The sequence below is a fragment of the Petaurus breviceps genome, unplaced genomic scaffold (assembly GCF_028583685.1).
Source record: "Petaurus breviceps papuanus isolate PSGF00001 unplaced genomic scaffold, PetGlider_PUasm1.0 214, whole genome shotgun sequence".
Lineage (NCBI taxonomy): Eukaryota > Metazoa > Chordata > Mammalia > Diprotodontia > Petauridae > Petaurus > Petaurus breviceps.
The window spans coordinates 14,323,936-14,339,089 of NW_027185863.1; the positions used below are offsets into that span (position 1 = coordinate 14,323,936).

Consider the following 15,154-nt stretch of genomic DNA (forward strand, 5'->3'; position numbering starts at 1 on the left):
GAGAGAGAGAGAGAGAGAGAGAGAGAGAGAGAGAGAGAGAGAGAGAGGAAGGAAGGAAGAAAGAGAAATGAGGGAAGGAAGAAAGGAGGGAGAGAAGGAGGAAGAGAGGGAGGGACAGAGTAAGAGAGGGAAGGAAAGAAGGAAGGGGGAGAGAGGGAGAGAAGGAAGGAAAGAAGAAAGGAAGGGGAAAAAAGGGGGAAGGAAGGAAGGAGGAGGGAGGAAAGTTCAGCAAAACTCATGTGGCATACTGTAGTTCTCCACACCAATAGTCACTCACCTCTACAAAGAAGACCAGAAGAGTTCTGGTTATGAAGTTTCATTAAATCCATGTCTATTTATCATACTTCTTTTCCCCACTTCTCATTTCTCATCTACTGCCTGCAATCAAAATCATAGTATATTGAGAGGAATAGGGCAGTGGCATTGTAAATGAATCCAAAGGGCAGCAGCACAGACCAGTAAACTTAAAAATGTATTGCCCAAGCCTATTGAGCTCAGTCTTTCTTTACCTGTATTTGGCACATTTCCCTTCAACTGACCTCTTATTTTAGACCCAACTTTGAATTTAAATCTTGATTCTTATCAGATGATTGTTGCCTCTGGATGGAAATCTCTGCTAGCCAAATGCATAAGCTTTTCTCTCTTACACCGCTGACCACTGGTGGTTTTCTAGCTAGGTTCCATGCTTAGAGAAGTCCTTGGCTCTGACACTTTGGAAGTGTTGACAGCCATGCACCAATCCCCTTCACTTTGTTACATATTTCAAAATTTTTAAAGACAATTTTATAGTTATACATAGACTAATAGTGAAATTAGAGATTTGACATAGTAGATAGAGATCCTAGAAGTCAGGAAGACCTGAGTTCAAATCCTGCCTCTGGTAAATATTTAATGTGTGACATTAAGCAAATCACTTAACCTTTCAGGATCTCTGGCAACTGTTGAAGAGAAAGTACTGACCTGCGTAGGTCTAAGGAGTTTCCTCATTGGGAGCTCCTTATATATGTTCTTACATATTCCATTACATTTCTAGACCACAGTCTGTTCTGCCAATCCCCAGTTGGGGATGGGCATTCACTTTGTTTCCAGTTCTTTGCTATCACAAAAAAAGGACTGCCATAACAATTTTTGCATATGGGAGTCTTTTCTGTCTGTCTTTGACCTCTCCAGGGCTGTGAATCCTCATAATGGTATTATTAGAGGTTCAAAAATACGTACAGTTTAATGACTTTGGGGGCTTGGTTCCAAAGTATTTCAATGTGACCTCAAACACTAGCTGTGTGACCCTGGACAAGTCACTTAACCCTATTTGCTTCAGTTTCCTCATATGTAAAATGAGCCAGAGCAGGAAATGGCAAACCACTCCAAGAAAACCCCAAAGGCAGTCACAAAGAGTAAGGTATGACTGAAACTACTGAATAAAACATTTAAGCACCTACTATATGCCAGGTACTATAGTAGATACTGAGTTGACAAAGACAAAATAAAATTGCCCCCCAGACCTTTCATTGTGTTGGAGAAAAGCCCTCCCATTTAAGTATTTTCATTTTAAAATACAGGGTATCCCTAAAGTACAGACACATAGGAAATCTCATCGACTATGCATATTTTCATGAAATGAATGAAATTTTCAACAACATTTTATTTAATTAGCATAAATTTTAGCCATAACAATTTCATAGGGAATAAAAGCTTTCATTAGCTATTATTAATTAATTAATATGCTTATATTATTATATAATATGATTGTGTATTATATATAAAACATATGTATATATACATATAGTGATATGTATATATACATACATAAAATATAATTATATGTTAATAAAAACAATAATCATATTAATTTAATTAATTAATAATCATACTGAGATTAACTTAATTATTTAATGAGATTTCCTATGTGTCTCCTATGTCTTCCTATGAAATATCATTTATGCTAATTAAATAAAATGCTTTTGAAAATTTCATTCATTTCATTTCTTGAATATGCATAATTAATCAGAGTTCTTATTGTCTAGACTTTAGGGACACCCTGTACTTTCTAGGGGGAGCTGGATGGCACAGTGGGTAGAGTATGGGCCCTGGAGTTGGGAGGACTTGAGTTCAAATTTGACCTCAGAAATTTACTAGCTGTGTGGCACTGGGCAAGTCACTTAACCCTGATTGTCTGAAAAAAAAAAAAAAACACCAAAAAACCACATACACAAAAACCAAACAAACAAAATCTTGAAAGAAAATTCCTTAAGCTGAAGGACTTTTTAAAGTGAATAGATGAGATGAGAAAGGGGATAGAGGATGGGGAAGGGGAGAAGGGAAGTACTACTATAATAGAAAAAAGAGGTTAGCAGTTTGGTAAACCCTCCTCCCCCAACTCTTCCTTTTTCTTCCTGTCATCTAGGCATGGGGTGATCCACTCTGCAAACATTCGTAGAATATTATCATGACCTTCTTTTGGCCCACTACATGTCTTACTTCTAATATATCCTCATCAATTTGAGAGAAGAGAACATTTTGTCTCATCTGCGCTCCTCCATTTAAATCAATAGACAGCAGAAGCTGCCTGGTCTGGACTTTGTTAAAAGAAAATCATCAGGGATTGTTATGTTTTCAACTTTGTTTGAAAATATGGTAGTACTAGAACAACTTTGCCTTTTGGAAGATTTTTTCTCATAACAGACACCTTTTATTTCTTACAAATATGGGTTAACAAAATTAACACTCCAAATATATGTCTAATGTTCCTTGTGCTATTTTACTTGGGATAAAATTGACATTTCTTATCCTGAGTTTCTAAGTTGGCTTAATTGGGAGATGGAGCTGGTTAGGCAAAGAAATTGACTTCTCGTGGTTGTTTTTTTCCCCATATGCTAAAATTAAGAATGAAAATTCTAACAAAACTTGATCATTTTTCTAGAAAATCGGTGTGTGTGTGTACATATTTTATATGTATAATTTAAGCCAGAAAATAAATATTGCTTAAAATGATCTAGAAAAACCATGCTCTAATTCACCTGATAATTCAACCCTCCACATAGGAGTGAAGAACTGTGTTAAGAACTTCCTAATCTATCTATCTAATTTGCAGCATACACATCTTAAAATAGTCTATTGTATTTCTATCACAAATGGTTTTTGAAAGAGCATATGCCAGTTTGTGTGTGAACAAAAATGTTTCAATACTTTTTCTGACCACTCTGAAGTGCCACAAATTAATTCTATTATGAATGAAACTTAAAATTGCATTTACTATTTTAAATTAAAATATTTTTATTTTACCTGAATAAAATATTTTTATTTTACCTTAAATTTTAAGTGTACTTTTTTAATCAATAACTTTTCAAAGGGGCAGTGTGGTAGAGAGGACTGAGAGCCAGTCTTGGGGCCAGGAATACATGACTTTGAGGCCTCCTGATATATAACTGACCCTTGGCAAAGCTCTGTAATAGTGAGTGCACTGGGCCAAAGGTGATAGACACAGGATCTTGGCCTTAGGCCCTCTAGAGACTTGAACAAGGCTAAATGCAACTGGGAAATATTTAATGAAATAAATAAAAATATAATAAAACACAACTTTTTTTTGTTGTTTAGTCATTTAGTTGCACCTGACTCTTTGTGACCCCATGAACCATAGCTGTCCATGAGGTTTTCTTGTGGTTTACCATTTCTTTCTCCAGTGAATTAAAGCAAACAGAGACTATATGACTTGTCCAGGGTCACACAGCTAGTAAGCGTCTGAGGCTAGATTTGAACTCGGGTCTTCCTCTCTAGGCCCAGTGCATTATTATTATTATTTGCTTTTTGGAGGGCAATTGGAATTAAGTGACTTGCCCAAGGTCACATGGCTAGATTTTGTGTTAAGTGTCTGAGGCCAGATTTGAACTCAGGTTCTCCTCACTCCAGGACTTCTATTCTACTCACTCTACTCACTGAGCCCCCTAGCCACCCCCCAGTGCATTATTCACTGAGTTATCAACTGCCTCATAAATATAACATTATATTTTAAAAATAAGTCAATATACAGTCCCCAGGAGAGAAGATACCTAACTGCTTTGATAGAATGACTTTCTTTGACTGGAAGTTTCCTTTATCAATATAATCTCAGGTCTACTTCTTTTCCCCTAACTTCTGTTAGAGAAAGTAAATTGATTAAAATTTTTAGCTCAGTTGCATGTTCTCTTGGGTTTTCCCTGGGTGTACTTGAAAACAGGAGTTGACGTTGACGTACAATCTGTCTGTATAATTATATATCCCAATCATTATCTAAAGGATGTTAAGTTTTTTCTTAGGCTTCTCTCTCTGGTCTGAGCATCAGTCCCCCTGGTCATATGAACTTCTCCCTTCCTTCTTATTTTAGCTCCCCTGATAACTTCCTATGATTGTTGCCCAGAGCAAAGTGATGTGACAAATTTTCTAGAAACTAGAAAAGGTTGCTGGAATTTAATTTAACAAACATTTATCAAGTGGTTACAATGCTCAAAAAAAAAAAAGGAAGACAGAGGAAAAAATGGTTGCCTATCTGAATATTTTTAAGCTTAGAAATAAAAAAGTCACTTCCAAACTAAGGGTACAATGACATATGATATGAGTCCTTGGGGAAAACTTAACATGGTTGCATTACTCACTTTCAAATATTTCATTGGAAGAGCTATTTTGCATAATGGATTGTTGGAAGAGACTCTGAAAATGAAATATTTTGTTCTTCAAATTCTCTTCATATATCCCCGAGCCACTGGGGAAGGACTGATGTAGGTGATCAAATATGTGGAATACCAAATTAGGGCCAGTACTATTTGGACAAAGGGCAACTAAATGGCTCAGTGGATAGAATGCTGGGCCTGGAGTCAGGAAGACCTGAGTTAAAATCCAGCCTCAGACACTTAGTAGCTGTGTGACCTTGAGCAAGTCACTTAACCTCTGTTTGCCTTAATCCACTGGAGAAGGAAATGACAAATAACTCCAGTTATCTTAGCCAAGAAAACTCCATGGACAGGATGGCCCACAGTGTCACAAAGAGTTGGACACAAACTCAACAACAACAAAACCAAACAACTATTTGAGTAACAGATCAGGGTTCTCTATAACTTGACACCAACCCTTTAGTTAACTCCTTTCCTTTGCCATCACTGTGGAATTAATGCTAGGTTGAGTAGTATGTCGTCCTCCTACAGAGGTAGAGTGGTATGGCGGGTATCATGTCTGTCTTGGAGTTAGGAAAAATTAGATTCCAATCTTGCTGTGTGATCCTGGGTAAGTCACTTAATATCTCCTTCCTCTGAAAAATGAAAGAGTTGGACTCAATGGCTGCTAGTCCCTCCCAGCTCTGAATTTATGATTGTTATCTCTGAGCTCATAATTACTTTTTCTTTCTTTTTTTGAGGCAATTGGGGTTAAGTGACTTGCCTATAGTCACACAGTTAGGAAGTCTCTGAGGTCAGATTTGAACCCAGGTCCTCCTTGCTCCAGGGCTAGTGCTCTATAGACTGCATCACCTATCTGCACTCATACTTTTTCAATCACCTCTACATCCCTGATCCCTCCCTGGTTGCTTCCCCCTTCTCATACCTCTGAAATTGTGTCCTGTGTATCAGCATTAGGAGTTTGCTGGAACTAATTCTCAAAGCATTTACACCCCTGAAATAAGCAAACATAACACATTGCAGCTTGATCTATTGTTTTGTTGATTGTCTAGACTTGAGAAAGTGATGGAGAAAATGTTATATATGGATTAAATTTAGAAGTATATTGTGTGTGCATTGCTAAACATTTATCAGCATACCCATACCAGCCCTAATAAGAAAAAACAACCATCCTTCCTAAAGTGAATTCATATTTTAAAATCTATTTCTGACTTTCTCTTTTAATGAGAAATTAATAAGTTGAGGGGGGAACCACCCACACAGATCCCATGACAGGAACTTAACTGTGCTCAAATCTATCCTTAGCCAGGGTGAGGTCTCTCAAAGGGTGTGTGCCCCCGCAAGAGTAGCCAAAATTTTTAAATTAAAATAGCAGATGACAGGATGTTTCAGCTGATGGTAACAGGAGATGGAGTCTTGCATTTCTAGGTCACTAGTTCAGATTAGGTCCAGGGCAGCTGGGCCTGAAAGCCATTTTTGTCTGATGGTTCTGAGATGACCTGAGACCACACATTAATGAGTCAGGTATTTCAGATTATTTCCTGCTGGACAGATGTTCCCATCACAGTTGGTAAGTTTCGGGAATAAGACTAAAGATCAAATGGCAATGAGAATGAACTGTCTTGACCTTTTAGGTAAAGCTGAAGCATAGTGTTATCTAATGGGGAATTCCATTACTGCCCCACTGCTCATTCAGAGGATAATCTACAATCAACATGTTGACTTTCATGATCATTAAGTTAGTAAATTAGTTAAATTCACTAACTAAACTAGTTAGTAAAATTTAGCAACTAGTTAGTTACTAAATTTACTAGTTGGTAAACTAAAATTAATTAAATTTACTAAGTATAAAGTTAGTTAAATTAAGAGAGTAAGACTGATTTGGGGATAGGTGGATAAGGACTAGACCCAGGATTTTGTTAGTATAGGGAACTCTCAGGTAAGGAAACTCTGACACAGCAGGTGGGCAGCATCTCTGCAGTTCAGTGTTAGAGAGCTGCCTGGGGCCTTGCTTGGGGTTGCACAGCCAGTATGCATCAGAAGGGACACTTGAATCCAGGTTTTCATGGTGGCAAGGCCAACCTTCCATCCATTAAGATATGTTGTTTCCCTGAGTCAGTGATTGAGAAAACATATTTGGAAACTCGATAAATGTTTATTAAGCACCTGCTTTGCATATATCACTCTAATAAGTGCGGACAGTGATAAGATAATGAATAAGACTCAATCGGTGCCTTTGTCAGTCAGTCATCTAGAATTTTTAAGCACCTCTTACATTCAAGACAATCTAATAAGCACTAGGGTTACAAAGAAAGTGTCTCAAAGAGCTCACAGTCCAACAATGGAGACTACACAAAACAACTACAAACAAACAAGAACTATTTGAGACAAACTGGAAATAATCAAAAGAGAGAAGGATCTAGAATTGAGGATGATTGGAAAAGGCTTCTTGTAGAAGTCAGAAATTTACTGAGACATGAAATCTAGGAACTAGAGGTGAGATGGGAGGGAATTTCAGGCATGGGATACAGCCAGTGAAAGTGCCTGGAGTAGGAAGATGGGATGTCTTGTGTATCACACAAGATCACACAGATCACAGAGGATCTGGCATGGTGGGGAGGGGTGGAGTGTAAGACACAGGAAGATTAGAGTGCTAGGGGGGAATCAGGTTACAGAAGCTTTTACCTGCCAAACAGAAGTATTATATTTGATCCTGGAGGCAATATTGCCCTGCCTTCTCCCCTCAAAAAAAAAAGTTAAAAAAAATCTGCTGTGGAAATACACAAATTCTCACAATAGGCTGAAGATACCCAAATTAAGCACTACTGAATTTTTCTCCTCTAAGAAACCTATTGTTTCAGTCTTCTTTAGTCCATTATTCATTCTTAATAGAGCTCTTAATTCTGTCAGGTTGTTTTAGAGAATTCAAAATGAAGTGATTTAATTTAAATGATATTAACTTTAACCTGTAGTGTGATGTATATATTAGGGGAATGGGATAGAATTGGAGGGGAAACACATGGAAAACATAGAAGTAACATTTGAGAGCCCTTTAAAATTCATCCATCTTAATGCTAGATTAAGTCTTTGTCTCCCTCAGACACAGGAATAGAAAATTGGAGCAACGGATTCAATATTCATATTTAGATATGCCACATTGTTCCAAAAGTAGATCACATTTTTTTCTCCAAATCCAAGTTCTGTAAAATATGATTCTGAAATATAATTACTTTATTTTTCAAAATAAGCCTACTTTTTTTTATTTTGAAGAGATCTCATTTTTAATGTTTGGCCTCCATTTGGATGTGACCTTTATTTGGATCAATATGACACTTCCCCCTGTGTCTATAGATGTTCTCATGACTGCCTACACTCCGGACCATCTGTTGAAAGGGCAGTATGCCCACCGGTCTTGATTCAACCCACAGCATGGGTGCCAGACAAAGGAGAAAGTGTTACATGGGCAGACTATAGAGCACTTTCATTGACATCTGTTGGGCCAGAAACACTTCCACTGTTCAGTCCCACCTGTCTCTATCCTCTGTCACATCATTTAAAAAAATTTTTTTAAGAGAGTCAGGTGAGGGGAAAATATTGGATGCAATCCCATTAAAGGCAGGAACAAGATAATAAAGACCACTGTTAACACTTCTAGTCAATCTAGGATTGGAAATGGGAGCTATTGCAATAAGGCATAAAACAATAAATTAGAAGCATAAACATTGGAAAGGGAAAAAATAAAATTGTCATTACTTGAAGACAACATAATCACATACCTAGAAAATGCAAGGAACCATCGAAAGAATAAATCAAGATAACAAATTTGTTTGACAGATTAGTAGGACATAAGATGAACCCACAAAAATCAATCTCATTTTTGTATCTCAGTAATAAGCAGCTAGAAAGAATAATGAGGAAAATAAACTACACAATAGCAATAGAAAATATTAAATCTTTCAGTTTTAACCTATTAAAGGACACAGAAGACATTTATAAAGACAAGTCTGGGGGAATTTTGGACTGCAACTGTGATCACATGGGCATACTGGGGAATTCCTGGTGACGAACTTCTCCTACTAATGCAAATTATTAGCACCTTTGCAAAAATGTATAGTCTTAGAAACTTACCTGCGGACACCAAGATATTAGTGACTTATTCACTGACATATGGCTAACAAATATTAGAGACAGGCTTTGAACCCAAGACTTTCTGCCCCCAAAGCCTCTGAGAGTTACAGGTAACTAAAAACCTTTAATGACAAAATTGAAAGAAAAACTGAACAAAGTGAATGCGATTAAAAAGATTAAATAGTATTAGGATGACAATACTCAAATCAATTTGTAGATTTAATGTAATAGTCATTAAAATCTCAACAGGGAACTGCAAAAAAAATGAAAGCTAAATTTATATGGAAAGTAATTGAGCAAGAATGCCAGAAAAGTATACTGGGGAGAAAGTTCATGATGAACGATTTTTTTTTCCTAGAAACTAAAAGATATTATGAAATTAAAATTGTCAAAACTCTTTGGTTCTGGGGAAAATGGTGGGGGGTTGATAAGGAAGAAGGTTAATAGAACTACAGAAATAGTTCTAAATATATTATAAAAATTAATATAATGTTACAATAGGGAAAGGAATCATTATCAAAATCAATGCTGCTGGGAATGTGAATTAATACTATGGGGAAAAAAATGTCATGGAATAATAGAGGATCAGAGTTGCAAGAAGGTTCAGAGATCACCTAGTCTAATGCCAAATAAAGCATCAATTTCCTCCAGAATATGACTGACTTGTAGAATCCAACCTCCCCTTAAAGATCTCCAGCGCTGGACATTCACTGTCTCATGAAGCAACCTGTTGTGTCTTTGGAGAACTTGAATTGTTCCTATTCCCCTATTTGTCTTCCTTAAAATGGGATGAAATCTAGCTCTCTGTAACTTGCATCCAAATGTCCTAGCTCTTCCTTCTGAGGCCAACCAGAACAAATCTAATCATTCTTTCATATGAAAATCCTTTTTGTATTTGAAGACTAGGAACATGTCCTCCTATTTTTTTCTTTTCCAAGCTAAATATGTTGTGCCTGAAAATATTGTGCATTTAACCTAGCCTCACATGACATAATTTGAGTTCCCTTTCCCTGCTTTGCTTCTTTATCCTTTCCCCCACTGCCTTTGTATAGGTTCCAGTGTCTCAATGTCCTTTCTAATTTTCTTTTTTGGAGAGGGGAAGACAAGGCAATTGGGGTTAAGTGACTTGCCCAAGATCACACAGTTGGTTAAGTGTCAAGTGTCTGAGGCCGAATTTGAACTCAGGTCCTCCTGACTTGAGGGTGGGTGCTCTATTCACTGCACCACCTAGCTGCCCCAACCCATCTAAATTTTAATGCTGAGAACTGAACACAGAAGTCCAATTATGATCTGACTAGGACAAAGTATAATAACACTTTTACCTCTCTGACTCTGGACTCTGAATTTCTCTTGCTATGCCTATGAACGAGAGGTAATTCACATTTCACATTAGAGCTTAGAGGTACTGGCAAAATGGTTACAGCTGGATGCCCATGGCTATAAGAGAATACAGTGGCCAATTATTCACCAATCCTATTTAAGGACTGCAAAGACATATTTGTCACTGTTGTTAAAGTCATAGTGACTGAACTTACCCTTGAATAGGTTCAACAGGACCAATGTATGTAAAAGGAAGATAGACAGGAAGACAGACAAAGAAAGAAAGGAAGGAAGGAAAGAAGGAAGGAAGGAAGGAAGGAGAGAGGAAGAGAGAATGAAAGAGAAGAAAAGAAGAAAGGAAGAAGGAAAGGAAGGGAGAAAATGAAAGAATGAGAAAATAAGAAAGAAGAGGAGGAAGAAGGAGGAGAAGGAGGAAACGAGAAAGAGAGAAGGAAAAAGGAAGAAGAGAGTTAAGATGGCGAATTACATGAGTCAGAGGAGATTTGGTGTTGAGGTTAGAGTCTACAACACTACAGATGGTCCAGGGCCTGGTATAAAAGTGAGAGTGTGTACTATGGGTTGGTTGGTTTGGGCTAGATTCTGAATCCTCATGACCTCTATACACAGTGAAAATAGTACTGGGAACAGGGCTGCAAACCCCAGTGAGATTCTACATCAGAACGGCAAGTTTCTGAGAAAGAGAGAGTCTTGGCCCAGGAGGAAGAAAGACCACAAAGGAACTTATGTTGTACAGGACATGAGTAACAGCCATGTGACTGTGGATGAGAGATCCCTAGCAGATATACTAGCATTTACTATGATTAGCTCTCCTTCACCCAATTATCTGAAATGCAGTAGCCTCCACTAGGGAATCTTCCTAAGCGGTTGCATTACAGTAGAACCTCAGTTTATGAATTTAATTTGTTCCCAGATTCTGTTTGTCATGCAATTTGTTCATATTGCAAAGCGAATTTTCCCATAGGAAACAAAGTAAAGTCAGATGATTGGTACCACATCCCCAAAAATATTCATATAAAAATAATTATAATTTCAACTAAGTTTTTTGTCCCTTAACGCACCTGAAATACGATAGCAATGATTAGTACACAATATAAACCAAAAATAAAACAAATTAGGGGTGGCCAGGTGGCTCAGCGAGTAAGAGCACCGGCTCCAGTGTCGGGATGACCTGGGGATCAAATCTGGGCTCAGATACTTAGCACCACACCCAGAAATAACTGGCCATGTAACCTTGAGCAAGTTACTTAACCCCGATTGCTTAAAATTTTTTTTTTTAATTAAACAAATTAAATTCCACTTTACCTTTGAGAAGAGTCATGGCTGGTGTGAGGGAGAAGAGAGGGAAGAGGAGGAGGAAGCATTATTGCTTGGAAGGAGAATCTCCTTCCATGAGAACACAGGGGATTTCAATGTGGGGAGTGTTCTCTCTCATGCTACTTTCACTAAAAATAAGACTAACACTACTGCTTTATTTTTCACTTTTTAGAATCACTTTCGTGTTTTGAATCACTGATTTTTTTCTTTACCTTCACTGCTGACTGGGAATCTAACAACACTTGCTTTTGACATTTTTTCATAATGTCACAGAAATGTGACATTGCATTATCGTTAAAAATATTTGTAGCTACAGCCTTATTTGGGTAATGTTTTTCAACAAAATTTTACACTTTTTCCCACATCTGATAAAACTCCCTAATCTCACTTGACATTCCTTTGTTTGACATGTGAAAAAAACAAAAACCATTGTCCTAGTTGAGCATCCCTTCAGGAGCCATTCAAGTCCAAACTTGAGGTTGGTACTTCGAATTTTTTTTTGTCCTGCAAGATAAATTTTGAGAAAAATTTTTCCTCATCCAGCAAAGCATACATAAACCAGGTTACTTGTGAACTAAGGTTCTACTGTATTTATGTTTACCCTACATATTTCCATAGAACTAGAAGCAATGACCATACATTATGTAATTATAACTTTGAATAGGGTGAATTCAAGTACATGTAACCATTTCACAGAATTTATTATTCTTACTAATCTAGGATATGGCTGTATAATGGTAATGGGAATTTGAAGATCTTTCCTTCCCTTTAATAAGCCTAAGGGAATTTGAAGACCTTCCCTGCTTTGAAAATAAACTCTGCCCCCAATAGGCTGAATGTAATCACATGGAGCCTGTGGTGGGAGGAGTTTGCTGAAGGGTAGAGCAGAGCCAAAGGAAGCTAAGAGTCAGAGCCAGCTAGACAGTTGGGAGGAGAGCATGCTTCTAGAGGGAGACAGACAGGCTTGTGAGTAAAAGTTGGTGTTTGCCACCTCCTGTGGAAGCTAGGCTTGTGTTGGCTTGTGGAAAGGCTAAAGGATACTGTGGCTGTTGTGGCTTACTGGTTTGGGGATTCAGTTTTCTGGTGTCTGAATAAATGTTTTGTTTCTGTCTTATATATGGAGGGTGTTATATTTTGCAATCAAGCACTATGCAGGTATATTTATCATGACCATGGGCACTGTGAATATTGCATTGATGCTACAAGCTGTTTGGTAAGAGGGCTTATGGGAACAAATCTAGGAACTCCAGGAACTTACTACTAAGGTCTTAGAGCGATAATACCTCCCCATGAAGGTCACGTTACTATAATCTTTGTGATTCTATAGGAATTAGTCATCATTTCCTTATCTAAGCTTTTTAGGGAAGTGGATTAAGAATTGGGAATTTGGGGGATAGTGCCATCTGATATTGAGAATGAATTCCGAATGTTTGCAGCTAATTAGATCCAGGTGGTCAATACCATTGGCAAACCCCAGGTTGATGAACTGTAAGACATCATGGTTACAGTAGAAAGTACACTTGTTCTAGAGCTAGAATCTGCATTCAAATACTACCTCTAATGCTTACTACGTCTGTGACCTTAGACAAGTCATCTCTAGAGCTATGATCCCAAGGGTCAAGATCAGGTAGTGCTTTTATAATAGTTTGTTGTTGTAGAATTACCAGAGCTTAGAAACATTCAAGGAAATCATTGTGTATCCTTATCAGAGGTTGGGTACTGCAACATTAATACTGAGCATGAGGCAGGGGTGAAAACCCTGGATGGAGTGCCTGACTGAGGACAGATGTTTGAGGACTATTTGAGGCTGGGATGATGGGGTCTTGATTGAGATACTGAAGCAAAGGCTGAGTGATAAGCTCCAAGACACAGGTATCCTGTCCCTAATAATATGGCAGGTCTTATGGGCATTCTCATCTAGCCAGATGGATGAAAGACTAAAGTGTCAGAGGAGAGAGGAATCATGTGCCCTTTCCGAAGGTGAGGGAGAAAAGTTAGGATATTCCAAGATAGATGAACAGTTTGAGTTTACGTTGCTGTGGTCACATGTAGGGTTCTCTTTACTTTCAGTACAGAGTAGTTGTGGCCCAGACCATTAAGCCCACTGGTATTCCTAGTGCTAAACTCAGAAGACGAAAATCAAGCTAATGGAGAGGCAAAAGTGAGAATGGTCATAAGGGTTTATATAGAGGTCTCAAATTCTTGAGGTGCAACCATATTGGGCCAGTCCAAGTCCCTGGTTTGTTTTTTGTTTTTTGTTTTTTTTTTCTAACAACCCTATTAGTGCTAGCATTGTTACCTCTGACTCAGTGGGAGATCTTGGCAATGTCTCATCCTCCAGAATGGTCTTGGAGGTGGGGGGGTAGGGTGGAGCAAGATATCCTGCCCAGTAGGTCTTGCTGGCTCGAGGCAGGAAGGGGCAGTTCTTACCTCTGATCATCAGGAGGAGACCCTGAATAGACAAACTATGGGGGGAAAAATCAGGCTGAAACAAGGCTTGGCTTGGTCTGCAATGGCTTTCAGCCCTTTGATATGCTTTAACCCAGAGCAATATCAGCAATAAAGTAGAAGACAAGCAGAAGAAACCTCAAAATTGGAGGCTGAATCTTCTATGGCAAAGACTGAAACAGATCATATAGTCATAGAGTCTAGAGTTGAAGGAGACCCCAGCCATGTGGTTCAAGCCCCACTTTTGCAAATGATGGCATAGAAAGAAGTGAGGCGGTTTGACTAAGGTCACAGAGGTTTTAAACATCAGCCATGGGATAAAAAGCAGGAGCCTGACATGAAAAATGATGTGTTAGGAAATGTATTGTTAAAGAGCACAGGAGTATTAGAAGAGCGGAAATGGCTCCAGGCTGAAGTGTAACTTTTGGACGAGAGGTCCCTGTGGTGGCGGGGGGATGACTTCAAAAAGGAGAGAAGTGGGAGAAGAAAAAGGAGAAGTAACAGTACCTTCCCTAGCAGCAGTGGCAAGAACGAGAAGAATCACCAGGAACAGAGACCTGTAGGAAGGGGAATAGGAAGAATGGAGATGCAAGAAAGCAGCCACCGGGGAAAATAACCTGAGAGCAAGTATATGACCCCGAGAAAAAAAGGAATACTATAACTGTAGGGAATGGGAGAGAAATTTTAGCTGGGGAGCAATGCCTATTGAACTTTATGGAACTTCCTCCAAAGAAAAATGGAAGGGTGTAACGGTTCTTTCTCTGGTCTCCATATAGCATATTTACCTCCATGTCCCATTCTGAGAATTGAGAAAGGAGGAATCTAAAAGGAACATCGTAAAACCTTCGAAAGGGGCATAGCTATTTACCTGAAGCAGCTGGGCATTAAGTCTATATAAAGGCGGGAGAAAGAGTGAGTTGGAAGAATGAGAAGAGAAGAGTCATTGTGAGGTAACACTGGAACCTGGAACCCCCATCAGTGCATGGAGACTTGGATGTGAGTGTAACAGGAGATATCTTCTGTGTCCCCGTGCTCCTAGCCCCCAGTTAGTACAAGCAATATTGAGGAGCTTTGGTGAGAAAATCTGCTCAGATTTGATTTCATGATGACAATTTTCAGAGCTCCCTGTACTTTCTGTTTTAGATAGAAAAGTGCCAGGGTTGAAGGAAGAGAGAGGGGTACAAAGGAGCTTAGAGTATGAGTGGTATGCGGGTGAGTGAGATCCCTAACAGTTGCCACAACAGACTCCAGATGGCCTCCTTGCTGTACCTCATTTTAGA

At 38.5% G+C, this 15,154-nt stretch overlaps 1 long non-coding RNA gene across 15 annotated transcripts in view; it reads right to left on the reverse strand.

Annotated features, from left to right (window-relative positions):
- The window catches only part of LOC138165769 (uncharacterized), a 90,916-nt gene that overhangs the window by 50,617 nt on the left and 25,145 nt on the right, over positions 1 to 15,154 (reverse strand). For all 15 annotated transcript variants that reach the window (XR_011169448.1, XR_011169445.1, XR_011169449.1 and 12 more), the window contains exon 2: positions 278 to 378. This is a non-coding gene — a long non-coding RNA (uncharacterized lncRNA). The remainder of the gene's footprint in view (positions 1 to 277; positions 379 to 15,154) is intronic.